The sequence below is a fragment of the Sminthopsis crassicaudata genome, chromosome 1 (genome assembly GCF_048593235.1).
Source record: "Sminthopsis crassicaudata isolate SCR6 chromosome 1, ASM4859323v1, whole genome shotgun sequence".
In the NCBI taxonomy this organism is placed as follows: Eukaryota; Metazoa; Chordata; class Mammalia; order Dasyuromorphia; family Dasyuridae; genus Sminthopsis; species Sminthopsis crassicaudata.
The window spans coordinates 409,847,083-409,859,704 of record NC_133617.1 but is presented as its reverse complement, the minus strand read 5'-3'; the positions used below and the strand labels follow the sequence as shown (position 1 = coordinate 409,859,704).

Genomic DNA, 12,622 nt, shown 5'->3' with positions numbered 1-12,622 from the left:
ATCCACATTTCTTCAATTTCCAATTCTTTGCCACCACTAAGAAATTAGAAAAGAGCCCTGAGACATTAAGTAACTTACCTGAATAAATATAGTCAATATGTTTCATTCTACTTCACATCTGTTTCCCTGATTGGAATCAGATACCTTTCCCAAAATAAGCTCATCACTTCTAAACTCACGGCTATGCTGCTGACTCCAGCCTCTGACTCATTTTGTTTCTGATTGGAAGGCTGGAGGACAGAGTACCAAATTCCTCCCAAGTTCTTCTTTTGAAGAAGTCCACTCCACTTTGCATCTAAGTTATTCTGTCCATTTTCAATTGTCCGGTACTTCTGGTTTCTCCCCTCTTGCTTTTCTTCCTTTTGTGTGTATGTGCATTGGCTCCCCCTTAATATTGTAAGCTCCATAAGGGCAGAAACTGTATTTATTTTTATCAATTTATCCTCAGCACTTAACACAGTGTCTGGCGCTTTGCTAAATGTTTATTGGGTTGGATTAAAGGTAGAACTTGAACTTGGGTCTTCCTGATTCTGAGACAAACTTTCTATCCACTTCAGCACTACACCTTAAAAAAGAATGATTGGCTGGGGAGGGGAGAGAGGAAAAAAAAATATATATTCAGAAATTATGGTAATGTAAAAAGAAAATACATACATATTCTATATACATGTAGTATGATTATTAAAAAGAACATATATATATATATGTAATATGATTATTAAAAAGAAAAAGTAATGGGCAAATCATTTCTTTTTGAACAAGGTCTCTAAATGGGTAGATCCTAAAATATCATAAGTATAATATACTTGGTACTTCAAAAGTCTTTTCACTAACAGTACTTTTGTTTGAAATACTGAAAGACCTATCCCAGATGCCAATGCACTGAAAAAGTACAAAATAATTGGAAAACTAGATGTTAAAAATTAGTGAATTAAAGTCAAATTGTTGGGTCATTTCTAGGGGATTGTTACAGGATAATATCATAGGATCAAAGGATTTATGAGTTGGAAGGGGTCTCAGAGATGATATGATCCAAACCTACTTATTTTATAGATGAGGGAAATGAGACCTATAAACCTTATGTAACATATTCAAGGTCACCCAGGGGAAGAACTATAACACAGATCTCTTGAAACATTCCTACTATCACAACCTAAAATGAAGTACTAATAATAATGCACATAAATATTATAACTTAAGATCCATAAAGTGCTTTCCTACAAGTCTGTGCAGGTATCATATCTATCTGGCAGATGAGGAAAAAGAGATTCCCAGAGCTCGCCTACCATTGCTTATCATCACAAAGTGAGAATTTGAACCCTGGCATCATGAATGACATCAGTGTTCCATCTATCATCTATAAACCATCCCCCTCTTTCTTCTTTATTCTCCCAAGAGAAGCTATTATCTTCCATACTGGCCTTTTGTTCTTGCTATGTGGTATAATGGAGGATTTGGATTTTAAAAGACTTGAATTTGAATCCTGTTTCTAATATTTACTTACCACGTGACACTGGGCAAATCAATTTTTCTTGGTCTCAGGTTGCTCATTTGTAAAATAGTAATAAAAAGAGCATCTAATTTTCAAGGTTGTTGTGAGGAGTAAATGAGATAATGTACATATAAATATGTAATACATTACAAATGTATATGTAAATAAATAGGTATCTTAAATATGTATATATATATGTGATATATACAGATATATATATAAATATATACACATATATGTTTGTATAATTATATATTGTTCATGTATGCATATATATAAAATGTTTTGTAATCGTTATATAAACTTTATTTATTATTATCATTATATTTACCTTTTAAAATAATTTATTACTGCCACTTTATATTTAATTCTGTATATTTTCAGTCATTTTCCAATTTTGTTTCTTTCCTATAGACCATGGGAATAGCTTTATTATTTTTGATTAGTTTTTTTTTTGCTTTCCTTTCACTCATATTATTATTCCTGTTATTCAAATACTTAATGGTCAAATGAATCTATGATCACATCAGTACTTTCAGTCCACACATACCTGTTCATCCTGTGTAAACATGTTGTCCCCTAAGTTTATCATTGCATATTTGTCCAACTTTCTTGAGACCAGACTGATATTCCTTGACAGTGAGTGGAGTACATAAGCTGTCCATTGATTATCTCTCATTTTGATCATGTGAACAGTTCATCTTCTTTATCCCTCACATATTTCTCTGATGTCATCTTTCCTTCACATTACATCTCCATCGTAGTTTCATATTTATAGCCTGCTTCTCCATCGCCTTTGGGTAAACCTCAATGTCTGTTCCTTGGAGATTGTGGTGTTCTATGACTTATGACCAGAAAACAATATCATTTTTCCCATTATACCAATGTTATTCACAGGCCTATAAGTGGTATAAGTTTGTTGAACATTGTTCCATATTTCTAGTCTTCCCTCAAAACATTTCTTACATAAGAACTCTGATATTAGATTTCAAGCTACAATAGGATGTTTGTTATATAACTTGGATTGTCAGTCCCTACAGTATAGGAGATATCTTTTCAAAGCCTTGTACAGCACTGAACATGTTTTTGAGGCTCAAACCATACTTTTTATCAGACAGAAAAAATTCAGCTACAAGGAGAGTAGGGTTCTGCAGACAAGTACATTCTTTTAAAAGGAATTTTGAGTAGTTTTAATAACAAACCATTCTGGGTCATAGCTATTGTGTTGAGAGGTATCCATGTCCCTCACTTCTATAGTTTGAGACTTTAAACAGTGTAACTTTAATTCAATCAAGTGCAATCCCTATGATTACTTTGATTTTGGGGACAGATTTTCAAGAGCAACTTCTAATTTTAGGTATGGAAGCTCTTTTTCTCTTTCTATATTCCTCTCATCTGTGTGCTTGAACTTCCCTTTCAAGGAGAGGAAATTAGGCATCAATGTGTGAAAGGAGGAAGTCAGGATGGGGTGGGGAGGCGAGGTAGATTAAGTTTTTGGATAGATTGATATTACTCAGAGCCAATTCTATGAATTCCATTTTAATACCTAGTATTCTAAGGATCAGAATGAAGCTGGAAGTTGTTTGAATTATTTTAAGTTCCAACTATACTTCTGTTTTGTAAGAGGCAGTATGCCATAGTAGAAAGAGAGCCAATCTTAAAGGCAAAAAGTCTTGAGTTCAAATCCAGTCTCAGACACATACTGTGGGGATATGACTTTGAGTTGAACACAAGCTCTTAGTGCTCTAAGCAGGTGTCTAAAACTCAGGTTTGAGAAGAAGAAGCTGTGCTGCACTGGTGAAAAATTTCCTCACCCAATGAAAATACAGACCAAATGTCTATCATCTTTCTGCTCCAAATATAAAAATTGATTCAATTTTTTGCCTTTTTGATTGCATACATTTTATATTCCAGAGTCAGAGGATAGGCAGCTAGTCCTGTGATTTCACTGTTATATAGAAATCCTGGGTAAGAAGATTCTCTCGTCCAATATAGGGGAGCACCTTATTAGCAGTTTTTAGTCTTAGAGTGGCTCAGAGCACTGGGAGATTAAATAACTTGTCCAAAGTCATATAGAGATAGGATATGAACACAGATTTTCCTGATTCTGAGGCTAGACTTTGTTTGCTATATCATGCTATACATTCATATGTTTTAAATATAAAGTCATTGTTAGTTTTCCTTCTCCCACATTATACATGTGCATAAACACACATACTCACAGCCTCACATATGGACTTACTTAATACAAAGATGGATAGATAGGTAGATACCTGAGTATGTGTCTGCACAAAGAGAGAAATACCTATTTAAGATGGTGCTTAATGGATATGGAAAAATCAAATAGGTAGATGGAGAAAAACACACTATTGTCTTAAAACAATCCTATTTATATGATTTCTAATTAAGCTGATTTCTCCATTGATTGGAATGGCTGAACTTCAGTGACCTATTAGAAAGTAAATGCCCTGATTATTCACAGAGATCAGGAAAATGATAGTAAAACAAGTGAATTCAACTTACATTTAAAAATTTATGAAGCACTTACAAAGCTAAATAAACATTGCTGGGGACACAAATAAAGATTGATATGATTCTTATTTTAAATGAGCCTCTATTCTATTGGTGAGGGTTCAGAGGGGAGAAGGAAGGGATAGACAATAGGAAGACAGTGGGATAGTCTTTGGTGATCTTAAAGGAGAACATACATAAGTTTCTCAAAAGATAGGCAAGTATGAATGAGTATTAACTTTCATCCCTCAAAGGAACAGGCACATTGATAGGATGACAGATCCATTTGAGCCTTATGAGATAGTTTGGTTATAGCAAAGACTCATAGAATCCATATTGGAGCTGAAAGGAACCTTAAAAACTATCTAGTCTAGTATCTTCATTTTATATTTGAGGAAATAAGATCAGAGAAGTTGTGACTTTCCCAAGCTCACATAGTAATAAGTGACAGAGCTGAGGTTTGAACTTGCATCTTCTATTTCCAAATTCAGAGCTCTTTCTCACTACAGCCAAGAAAAGTACCTTTTTATCACTAATGTACCACTTCTTTGTAGTAGGACACTTAGGAGTAGTGATGCATTAAAAAAAAAAAGGCTGAATAACAGCAATCAATAAACTCTCAGGACAATATCACTTTTCATGAGCCACCTGAACTAGACTGGCATTTGACTCATCAAGAGTGGCTTGTCTCAATTTCAATTCCAATTTTTCCTTCACTATTATCTTTTGGACAGTAATTCTGTGTGTGGAACATTAGACTTTGCTAGATTAAAAAGTGATACATAAGTGGAAAAGATAAAGAATAAAATATACTTTTTAAAAAAAAATCATCTTACATTTACCATTGTTACTTCAAAGGCTGCCTTCACATGTCCAGATCATTCACCTCAGGCAAGTTTCTCTTATTTTTCTTAGACAAATTCTTCAAATTTGAACAAACAATTTAAAAACTTTCCTTACATGACCTTCTTACTACTTCTCTCTAGAGTTCTTGGCTCTCTGTCTTGGGACTGTTTTTCCCCCCTCACCATCATTTTCCCTTTTACCTCTAGGCCTTATGTTTTCAGTTTTTTCACTGAGCAATATTTCCTCCATCTCTGCTTGCTGCCTGTGCCATCCCATCTTGCTACTGGCGCTGAGGACTCTTGCCATATGCCTGCCTCAGCTCCTCCCACTAGCTTATACACAGCTTCATTTTTATCAGCCAGGCTCTCCAAGCCCCTTCTGGTATGTGAATCTTCCCCACCCATGAAGAACCTTGTGCAATATGTCTCAAGTGCCTCCCGGAACTGGAAACCTTTTCTGCACCAATATTTTGAAGTCACACATTGAGGGTTTCAAATCTGTCACTTATGTGGGCTTTGGTGTGTTACAATTTGTGTTTTGATTTTTTGGTGTTGTGAGTCTCAATTGCCAGGAACTAAAATAGAAATGGGAAATGGGGACTTTTTCTCATAATTCGCCATTCACATTGAATCTCCCTCTCCACTCCCTCATGCAGTGCGAATACCAGCGCTTGCGGTGAACACTAGAAGTAATGTTGGAAATGTACTGAACAGACTCCCTTATATTCTCTTCCAGTTGCTTCAAGCCTGTATGCTCAGTCCTGGCCAAGCTCCTTCTGTCCTAGCATTTGGGAGCTGGTGGATGTTTGTATTTCCACCTTCCAAAGCCCAAAGGAGGATTCCAAAATATTGGGAATGCGGACACTAGCTATGTGGGAATTCCAAATGTGATACAATTTATGTTGTGGTGACTTAAGGTTTCCTACAGTCATAACACTTTGGGCAGTGTGTTTTCCAGGTTCCAGAGGCAAAAGTAAAACTAGGTCAGTCCCAGTTACCATTAAATAAGACCTTTGAAGAGAGTCCCACACAGGATAAAGAAAGGATATCCTTAACTAATAAAATACCGATTCAGGCCAATCTCCTTTTTTTCATATATCTGTTAGAATTAGATAAGACTGACCCCTTCTGGTGGGTTAAGAAGATACTTTCCCAAATAGCTGCCTCTTCCAAGATAATTCTAGTAGGATTCAAGAAATCAGTCTTCAGATTTTTGATCTAATGAGTTTTACTACCTAAAAATAATATTACCCAGAAGTGAAGTAGTAGCAATAATTCAACCAATAAGCATTTATTAAGTGCCTACTATATACAAGGCACTACACTAAGTACTGAGATAAAAGGACAAAAGTGAAATAGTTCCTGTCTTCAAAGAACCTACATTCTAACAGAACAAATATACATCCATAAGTATATATGGAACATAGAAGAGCTGAATACAAGGTAATATTGGAGGGGAAGATACTAGAAAATTAGAGAATCAGCAGATGTTTCAGGTAATGCTAAATTTTTGAGGAAATCATATATTTTGAAAGGTAAGGGTAAAGAGAGATTATTTTCCAGGTGTAGGAAAATGCCAGTGCGAAGGTACAAAGATGGGAGTTGAAGGGTCATATGCAAGGAAAATCAAATAGTACAATATCACTCACCTAAGAGTGAATAGAGGAGAATAATATGTAAAAAAGACTGGTAGAGGTCAGGTTGTGAGAAACTTTAAATGTCAAACAGAATATTTTACATTTGATGTTGGGGAGGAGGGAGATGACCTTGTGAGACCTTTACCAATTAGGAGAGACCAACTGGTAGGCTATTGAAATATTCCAGGTGAGAGGTGATTAGGACCTGAACTGGAATTTTGGTTTTGTGACTGGAGAGAAGAGGTGGTATGAGACAAGTGTGGAAAAATAAATGATATTTGACAACTAATTGGATATGGGAATGTGAAGATAATTGAACTCATGGAAACTGATTAGGTCATCGGTATGTAAAGAAGAAGAGGGACCAAAATAAAACCTTGAGGCTCACCCAGAAAAAGTAAGAGTGAGGTGTCAAGGATGGCAACAGCTAAGCTATTATAAGCCTAGCTCACTGGAAGGATGATGGTGCTCTTGATATTAAAAGGCAAATTTAGAAGGGGATCGGGTTTTTTTGGGGGGGATATAATAAGTTCTGTTTTGAATATATTGAGTTTGAGACCAATCAGTTTGAAATGTCCAGTACAAAATTGGTGATGTAGGATTGGAATTTAGGAGAGATGAAGGCAAATGCATAAATCTAGGAGTTGTCTGCACAGAGATGATAATATAATTCATGGGAGCTAATTAGGTCATAAATTAAGAAATCTAAAGAAAGACTAAGACAGAGTCTGAGGAGACACCCACAGTTAGAAGGAATGACATGAATGATCAACTCATTGTGGTTATTGGGATAGAGAATCAATTAGGAAGGAATCAAAAAGAATGCTTCATGTAGCAAATGAACAATCAAGATTAAATAAGACAAATTTATAGTGGATACTATCAGAATTGGTTGTATATCTTTTAACTCCGTTCAGCTGCACATCACTGAGACTGAAGGAAGCAGATGGTTGGAGTAATCCAGGTTTAGAGTTGGCAAGGTATGAATGGCACTAGGCTGTAGGAGCAAGAGATAAGATATTTGAAGATAGTGTAGAGTTGAACTGGTTTACAAAGGACTGAAATTAAGAAAAAAAGATGAAATTGTAACCTGAGAAAATACTGAGGTATGGGATTGAGAATTTTGGTAAAAACAAAGAATTTAGGAAGGGTAAGGTAGAGGGCAAGGATAACTGACAAAAATTGTGATTAGATAAAGAATTCTTGAATACTTGCAGATGATGCCAGGATAAAGGGTGAATATTCTTGTTAGCTAAAATAGAATGGAAGAGTAAGTCATGCAGACTGAATAGATTAAGGAACAAAGAAATTAGAAAATTTAAAGGGACAATCACCTAATATGAAAGCAAGAACTGAGGTAGAGAGAATCTGGGTGAGTCAGGCATTGAATTCATTGAGAAAAGAATTTCCAGATAAACAAAAAACAAAAACAAAAACAAAAAACTGAAACAAAACCTATGAGGATCCAAATTAATGGTAGATTTTGGAAATAACAAAGGAGACAGTATTCTAAATTTTATCTTGGACCAATGATTTATTGTGTGTATGGGTGTGGGGGAAAAAAGAAGACACAGAATATAGGATCCTCAGTTGGAGGTAAGTGGAAAAGCAAGGTAGCCACAATGGCAGGCAGAATGTGGAAGAAATACAAGAGAAAAAAGTCTAAAATGAAAGGAAATTTGCTAATTATAGAGTATGAATTCTACAAGACACAAAAGAAAAGGTGGACCCATATGGAATGAGACATTGTGGAGTAAGGATTGAGTTGGACTGAGATGAGAAAGTGGGGACCAGGTGTTAGGAAAGGGTTTTTGCTACTTGGAAGTTTTGGTGATAGGGTTGAGGTCCCTTTAAGATTCCTTTCTAATTGCCCAAACCATGGCTGACCTTGAGTCACAAATCCTGATCAAAGGCACCCTTTGAATATCCGGGCCCAGCCCCCACCACTATCAGCTCAGCTTCCCCCAGCCCTCACCTGATCTGAGCTAACTGAAAAGCCCGCCAAGAACTTGGAACTGCCCACAATCTTTTGGGTATAAAAGAGGTGAGCCAGAACTCCCTCTTGGCAGGAGCCCTCCCAGCCAACACATGGTGTCCTTCCGGCCATGTAAGGGTTCCTGCCTGCCCAGCGGCCACCTCTGGCCCTGTCGTCTTTCTAATTGAGCTTTACTTCCAGATTTCTACAATAAACCTTTTATTTATCAATCTAGGTTTTCGGGCCTGTAAATTCATTTACAGGGGACACTGCGCCTCATGGGATTATCTTATCTATGCGCTGAGAAATGGGTTTCCCCCTTTCCTTTCCCTCATTATGGGGATTCCCAGAACAGTGTCTGAAAAAGAAAAGGGCTTGGGAGTTTAATAACCTTTGGGGAATTAGTCCAGGAAGAGTATCACCAATTGGGAAGTGCTCCGATAATTAAGTTGGGTTTGTAGCATATTCAAAGTCATTCAACTAAATTCTTTGTGTTAGATTAATTCTGCCACAGCTTTTCTACATTTACAGAATTAATTGAGAGCTATATTTCGTCTCTATAATTCCTTCCAGGAATTCTATGAATTCCTATTTATGTATGAGGTGTGACTATGAAATATAGTAACCTCTTTTTATTTTAAAGATATATAGTCATTCTCTCTCCAAATCAGTTCATTCTGCATTCTTCTAAGTAGAACTATAGTCAGAATGGGCAACCAGGGCTTTGCTCCAAAATGCCAAAATTCTATGTTTGGATCATACAGCTGCCTTTAGCAGCACAGGAACAATTATGCCTAACATCTAATTAACAAGAACAGTTAAAATAGCAATTTCTATATGATTCTGAGGGGACCATATATTAAACAAATTCTTTGGTGTCGTATGGGTCTTCTGTTTTCCCTCTCCTCCAAAATCCCCTAGCTTAGCAATGTCTGAGGTTATGTCCATGAGGTTAGCACAAAAATTGCTAGTTAGGGTTCTGGAATTGGCTCCAGAGAGTATCAGTCACACACTCAGTGCTGGCAATTCTTTATTCTTTATCCTCAGACTCATGTCTGATACTGGAAACACTCAAAAGTCACTCAAATCTAAGTTTTGAGACGGGCCTTGTAGTTTATGAAGCACAGAAAAAAACAACAATTTTTTTATTATCTTCATGACCATGTTTTCCCAGAAGAAATTACTGACATGCCTTGTTTAGAACCTCAAGATTTTGTGGAATATGATTTGAAAGGCATTTTATTAAGTGGACCACACTAAGGAACTTATTCCCAGGACTCTCTCATATCCTCAAATAGGTAATGTTTGTCCTAGGAAATGTATTAGACAGTATGGAAAACATTTCTCTATACCTTGGGCCTTGGAGGTTAAGCCCTAGAACATTAAACATGAAATCAAAAAGTCTTTATTAACATATTATCTTGTCTGTCCTCTACAATTGTTTCATTGTACAGAATGCTCCCAATAAAATTTACCACTTAGACTGATACAATTTCATCCAGAATTATAGTCTGTCTTCAAGAATAATTTAGTGCATGCCTGGAAAAGAAAGTCATCTTTGGAGGGGTATGTTTGCTTCAGAAACAAAACAAAACAACACAAAAAGCAATGATTGCTTTCTATGAATTCAAATTACATGCTGTCAGATCTTTTCTAAAAGTTGTGGTATGTGTATATGTAGGGACGGAAGAATGTTTTGAAGCCAACTGTTCTTACTATACCTTATTTAATAAATCCTTTTTATTAAAATGGGACAGAGACAGAGAGAATCAGACAGCGAGAGACAGAAACAGAGACACAGAGACACAAAGGGAGGCACTGAAGGAGTGATAAGGACAGAGACAGAGAGAGACAGAGACAGACAGAAACAGAAAGAGAGAGACAGAGGCAGAGACAGACAGACACAGAGACTGAGATAGACAGACACAGAAACAGATGTACAGAGACAGAGACACAAAGACATACACACAGAATTAAATTCCTTTCCTCTCAATGTCTGACCAAGGTACAAGCTAAGTATTTTTTTAATTTGGATTTTTTTGTTTTTGTTTTTACATCATCTTTGTTTCCAAATAGATTCTTCTGCCTTCCCCACCTAACAAGTCATTCGTTCTAACAAAGAATAAAAAAAAAGGCAGAACAGATCATCAAAATCAACCAACCCATTCACTAACTTGTCAACATATGTCATATTTCACACCCAAAGGCACCTCCCCTGTATATATAATGTGGGTAATGAAGGACATTTTCTTAATCTTCTCCTGGATCAAGTCTGTCAGTCATTAAATTTTTTTTCATTCAACTTAGGTTTTCATTTTTTCTTTGTTTCTTTTTCCTTTGTTGCTGTATATACTGTTTTTCTGGTTGAACTTGCTGCAGTCTATATCAATTTAACAAACCAGAGGAATTGGGCCATTATAATTCAAAGCTTCTCTAACCATGGAGATTAGGTTTGGTAGCACAATAGTTTTTGAAGACACTGCACTTAATAGTGGCCCTGTATGACAAATATATTGTTACTCCTTTTATTCTTTGGTGCTTTATAGAGAAGTGACACCACTGGAAATGTTTTTCAGTGACCTCTCAACCAAATAATGATAAAGGTCAGTTAAATGGTGAGAAAAAAAGAAATAACAACTAAACAAAACAAAAACAGCTTCTTTTATAAATCTGCCCTTTTTTGTGTCTAACAATAGGGATGAATGTATTCATTTTGTTAATTTCTTCCCTATCACTAAAAACATATTTATTTAGCTACAAACTGTATAATAGAGCACCAAATGACAGCAGAACAATCACAGTCTGCTTTGGAGGAGATTCCATTCTGATGATTGAGATATGCATAAAGGAAATACACTAAATATACTAAATAGTTAAAAATTATGCCATTCAAAAGAGGCATATTTGGAGGAGGGCGTAAAAGGAATTATCAAACAGAGGCTCAAATACTGTCTTTCTTTGGCATTATTTATTTTTCAAGAAAAACAAAAGATCCTTGATATAATCCTTTCTTGGAGATATTAATGTGAAAATAGCAAATAATTAGAAATAAATGTTCAAATTATGGATTTAAAGATGATAATAAATATGCTTTAGGACAATAGAAACAATGGAAAGCAGGTTAAGGAAAGCTGTCATATTCGAGTTTTCTTTGAGGAGTAACTCTCATACTGGACTAACCTGGGGAAGAGTAAAGATGGTAGAGTGGGCAATAGCAATTTAGCTCCTCTATAACCTCTTCTACAATGACCTAGAAAGCTCATCAAACAGAATTCAGATTGAGAAAGTTTAGGGGAAAAAAGTCACAGTGAATAATTTTCCAACCCAGAGCTGCTTAGGAAGTTAGAGTAGTCAGTAGACACTAACGTGGGGTGGGGGGTGGGGATTGGTCAGAAGTGCAATAAGTACAGAAGTAGCAAACTTTTGAATCATCACTGGATACTGTAATGGGTCCCATCTGGCAGTTCTTTAGCCACTGTATAGTCAGTCTTGGGTCACAGTTTTAGAGTAAAGAGTAGTGATCTTGGTCATAAGTAAACCTCCTGTGTAAGGAGAAAGGAACAAATTCCCAAAACATAATTAGATAGTTCTGAGCCCAAGGACAAAATGGGGACTCAGTTTTAACCTTTAGACACACACATAACCATGTAGTAAAATACAAGAGGGCAAGAAAACAAAACCAAGGGGGAGCCAGTTATTTAATTATTCTGAACTTGAAGAGCTGCCTAGTGGGTTAACAGTGACCGAGTCCAGCAGCAATCTATATAAACTCAATGACAACTCAATAACTATATAAATTCAACCCAACAGACTCAACTTGTGGCAGAAATTTATAGTACACACATCAGGAGGGCAGTGAATGGATCTCTCCTTGAATCATATCAATTTGGAAGTATCATAAAGTTACAAGTCAAAACAAAACAAAACAAAAACAAAACAAAAACAAAACAAAAAAAAAACCCAAAACTTACAAGTCCCTGGATTGATATGTACAAGCAACAGAAATTTAAAAAATATAAGTTCAGACCAGGTACTGCTCCCTCTCCCAGAAATGAGAAGAGTCCAACATGATACAGAGTCAAAAACCAAGAATAACAAGCAAACAACAACAACAACAACAACAACAACAACAACAATCATGAAAAACTATTATGGTCATAGG

The 12,622-nt window shown here is 36.0% G+C and overlaps 1 long non-coding RNA gene across 1 annotated transcript in view; it reads right to left on the bottom strand.

Annotated features, from left to right (window-relative positions):
* Positions 1-329: 329 nt before the first annotated feature.
* The window catches only part of LOC141554817 (uncharacterized), a 13,919-nt gene continuing 1,626 nt past the window's right edge, over positions 330-12,622 (bottom strand). Inside the window, exons 2-3 of the long non-coding RNA XR_012485969.1 lie at positions 2,043-2,336; positions 330-584 (exon numbers count right to left, since the gene is read on the bottom strand). This is a non-coding gene — a long non-coding RNA (uncharacterized LOC141554817). The remainder of the gene's footprint in view (positions 585-2,042; positions 2,337-12,622) is intronic.